Raw genomic sequence first — 4,779 nt, forward strand, 5'->3', positions numbered from 1 at the left:
ACATTATCAGGGAGCTTCAGGGTTATCTGTACTGCAAACTGTGTGCCATCTTCAGCCTCTCCTGGGGAATATGGATACACCTCCAATCCAACATCCAGCAGCTTTGGCAAGACAGGAAAAGGATAGAGAAGGGAAAATGCAGAAAATGCAGGATTTTTTATATGAGTTCATCTAACTACTGCAGAGTTTTTTAATGCACCATTCAAAGGGTTTACTAATATTGCACATTTCCAAGTACAACTTTGAAGGCAGTACAAGAGTAGCTACCACGAGGCCTTGGAACCCTTCCTGTGCCCCAGTGTGGGCACAGCCCTTTCTAACAGAGCACAGCCTCAGAAACCAGGAGCAGCTGGGAGGCAAAAGCAGGTGTAATTCCACTCCCAGTGTCAGAGGGAAGGGCCCAGGGGGCTGGGAATGAACATCCTGGGCTGCTCCCCTGCCCACAGTGCTGCTCTCTGAGTTTGGCTTATTGGGAATTGCGATTATTGAAAGTTTCCAGCGTCACAGTGCAACCTGTGGGGTAGCTCAGCACTAGAGGAAACCAGAACACAGCGACTGCAGCCCTCAGCCAGCCTGAAGAGCCTGCAGCTGAACCAGCAGTGCTTTTGGTACCAGCGTGCTTCTACCTTTCACACGTGAAAATCTGATGCTTTGCAAACCTCGTCTCGTTGGTTTGCCGCCCAGAAGTCGTGTCCAGTGCGTGTGCCAGCAGTGACAAACCTCAGGAGCGGCTCCTCAGGGGTGCCAGGGCACCAGGGGCCGATCCCTTTCCTCCCTCACCTCCACCATGCTCCAGTCCCCGACGTCCTGGGCCTGGGGCGGCAGCTGCAGGGCATGGATGTGGTACACACCCCCCAGGGGCACCAGCTGCTGCAGATCAACAGCTCTGGGTGCCTCTTCTCTGCCTCCTGCCTCCTCCTGCAGCAGCGCATCCGCTTCTGAAAAATTCACCGGACAGCAGGAGTTAACCTGGTGCTCAAACTCAGCATTTCCCACCTCTCTTCATCTTCGCTCTGTGTGCTGGAAGTGCTCCAGGAGGCAGCATTTCAGCCCCATCTGCTGGTGCTCTTCAATAATCACTGAAATGTGGGGAAAGGCAGAGAGCTGGGCAATGAAAAGCGCTTCTTGATTTGGGGCTTTTGGATTTGTGGCCAGTGCCAAATGTTTTCTATAGGAACAAGGTTTTACTGACAAATTGAGTCCATTGTTACATGCACAAGAGTTTCACAAGCACAGTAATACAGTAGATTCTGGGCAAGTTTTGTAAGATTATATTGATATTAAAAGAAACGAAGCAGATAAAAAGGTATCTAAAAATAAGGTGCTAAAAGGTCACGTGCTGAAGGTGAAAGACGTGGTAATTATGAAGAGCAAGAGGGATTTAACATGAAACAATTTTCAGGTTACAAAGATAATTAATTTTTTTTCTGTGCATAACTGTGTATATTTCACAAATGTATGAACTTAAGATTTGATTAATTGGAAAATGTTAGTAAAAGGCAGAGACAGTGTGGACAAAAATGGCCACAAATATTTTCTTTAAAAAATCCAAACCAGCCCACACCACATAAAACATCACATGGGCTGGTACAGGAGGAGAGAAGTCACTGTTGACAGGAATCAAGAAAAAAAGTGTTCAATACTGTAAAAACAGCTACTGTAATTATTATAAAATTTGCTCAGAGAGAATAAGACCATATCAAAAGATGACAACTCAAAAATGCTGTAAAGTGGAGCTAAATTATGCCAATAGTTTGCAGTTGTTTTATTTAAATCACTACCACAAGAAAACTCACTCTTATTAAACCAAAGGACGACACCACAACACTGAAGAAATTTGTAACTCATGTGGGATGGACAGTTTTATTTCCTAGAATTAGGCCCTCTTTGAACAAGGTGTAAGAGCAGGTATCTCACTTTAAGCACCCATTTAGGTAATAGTAACACCCCACACTACACTAATGCAAACCATGATGTGTATTTGAATCATCATTTTCTGAGGATGTAAATCTCCCCAGAGCCTGGAAGATTCATAAAGATTGTGTTTCATAAACATATATATAATAATACACATATCTATATAAACATGATAAGTATATGCATAAGCATAAATAAAAAATAAATTTTAAAAATAAGTGTGTGGATGAACTCCATTTTCCTGTCCTGTTTTCTCCCCACATGATTTAACAATCATTAATAGAAATGTCAACAAAACCTGAGTGTTATCAAAACATCCCTATATTTATAAACTTTGCTCCGTTCACATGGAGATACTGCAGTGTTACCATGGATCATGGAGTGGCCTGGGTTGGGAGGGACCTTGAAGTCCAGTTTCAGTGTCACAGGCTGGGGGCTGCCCCATGGCCAGAGGGCAGCAGCAGGATCCCAATCTGAGCTCACGGAGCTATCCAGCAGCGGGATGGGAGCACCGGGAGAGACGAGGAGGAGAGGCAGAAACCGGGGGTGGGAGTAGAGAAGACGCAAGAGGAAAAGGAAGAATGGGGTGCAGGATGGTGGTGAAATAAAAACAACTGGGATGAGCAGCACAACAGAGAGGGATTAGAAAAGAATAGGGACAGGGAACAGGACAGAAGGATCCAGTGAGAAACAATGGCACAGGGAGCAGGACAGAGCAACAGGGAATAAAAAGGAACGTAAGTGAGGCATGGGGAAGGACAAATAAAAAGAGTGGTAAACACTCAGGAAAGACAGAGGGATAGAGAGAGACAAAGAGGGAAACAAGGACAGAGAGAGAAAATGTCTATGGCAAGTGGGTGTGGGGGGATGGAGAGAGAGGGATGGGGAACACGACAGAGGGTTATAAAGAGAAGAGTGCAGTGAGGGAGAAGGACTGATCAGCAGATGCAGACAGGTACAGGCAAAAGGACAGTGAGATGTACAAAGAAATAATGTCATGGTGCAGGACAAATAAAAAAGGAGAGGAAGGAAAAAGTAAGAAAAAGATGTGGGCCTCTGCCTGCTCTAGCTGTGGAACACACCCTGGTGATTCCTGTACAGTATGGCCATCCTGTGAACTGCAGCCTGATGTCTAAGCCTGGGCTAACCCAGCTTCACAGGACATAATTTCATTTTTTTTAGAGGGATTCAGAAAGGAAATTTACTCGGTTCCATTCAAGTAAATCGATGTCATCTTGAGGCAAAAACCGGATCTTTTCTCCTGTAGAAACTGACACACGCCCACAACTCTGATAACATGGATACATTCTAAATGTGCCCCACAAGGAAATGTCATTTTGCCTGCTGTTTGTTTGTTTGTTTGTTTGTTTAAAAAGAAAAATTAGCTGGAATTAAAGACTAAAATGCAGTAAGATTCAAGAAGGTGGAAAAAACTACAGAGAAAAGAGTTGTTTATTCACTGAGCTGGTACCTATGGTTCATATGCTGAACAAATAAAGCATGCTAAATCCCAATGGTAGAAATTTACATTTCATAGAAACAAGCTGTTAAAAGCTAGGACTGAGAAGAATGTTCCAATGACTGAAGTTCCAAAGAGTAGTCCTCTCTAATAAAGTATTTCTTGATACCATGCAGCCTGAAACACTGAAGCTCTACAATAGTCTTTTAAAAATCAGACTAAACTTGACTGAATAGAACTAAACCACAGGGAAAAAAAAACAGGCTTGATAAAGCAGAACACAGTAGTTTTAATTTTTAATGTAGCTACCACACAGAAGACCTGTTTTGAAATGCACATGCTTTCATATTGATAGGATTGCTGGAATGAAACGCTGAAGTTTTTTACAAATGTCTGTAACTCACAGACTAAGCATCAAAATTATTTACATAGTATCAGAAAGCTGTATTTAACCATTATCAAAATACATGAATTCTTGCTTTTCCATCTATTTGGAGAATGTGGAAAGAGCCTTCAGGGCCCAAAATCTGTCAAGGCTGTGAGATGGCAGCACACAAATGCCATGACCACACCCTGGTTCCCTAGGAGAAAGATGACTGGAGCTACAGGTGTGTTCCATGCTGGTTGTAGGGAAGGTGCTCCATTTCAGGACTGCAAGACTCAAAAGAGAGAAAACTGGAATTCTGAGCATACAGCATAATGCTTGAATTTGTGCCAAGCACCTCCTGGAAGTGGTGGGATCTACTGGACACATTCGGTGTCAGCTCTTCCTTGCTCTCCTGCATCTTTCTGCATCCATACATTGAGCCTGGACCAAGTTCATTTGCAGAGTAGGAGAAGATGGAGCTCCATACAAAATCCTGAAGAATCTTTTGTCATTTCATCACCCAGCAGAAATACAAAGTGCTGGATATGCCTATGGTAAGTCCAGGTTTTTGCCAAAAAGAACAAAGACTCCAGCTTCTTGAATCTGACACCTAGCTATGGGTCAGCAGAACAGAATGTGGATCCCAGGGAGATGGGCTAGCTTTGTGCGTTGGTCAGGCACTGGAATTGCTCATAATTGCTTCTCTTTTTCTTAACTGCAGACAACTGAATACCAAGGAGTAAATCCTTTCTTCTCAATTCCAACATCTTCCTTCTGACAGTCCACAAACTGCTGCATCTCAACAGTCAGCCCAAAGCACATGAAAGGTGCAGGCCCAGTTTTAGAAGATGAAGTACTTATAACTGTTTTGTTATTCTCCAGTTGAAGGTACTGCCCTGCTCTGGAAAAGTAGTGCAAAATACAGAGGAACAAAAAACCCAAAAAAGCCACAAACAAACAAACGTGAGGACATCCATATTATAGAACTCTGCTGCCTGCTTAAACTTCAAAACTGTTGGGGAACATTTCTCCCACC

This window comes from Parus major, chromosome 1A, assembly GCF_001522545.3.
Source record: "Parus major isolate Abel chromosome 1A, Parus_major1.1, whole genome shotgun sequence".
Classification (NCBI taxonomy): Eukaryota; Metazoa; Chordata; class Aves; order Passeriformes; family Paridae; genus Parus; species Parus major.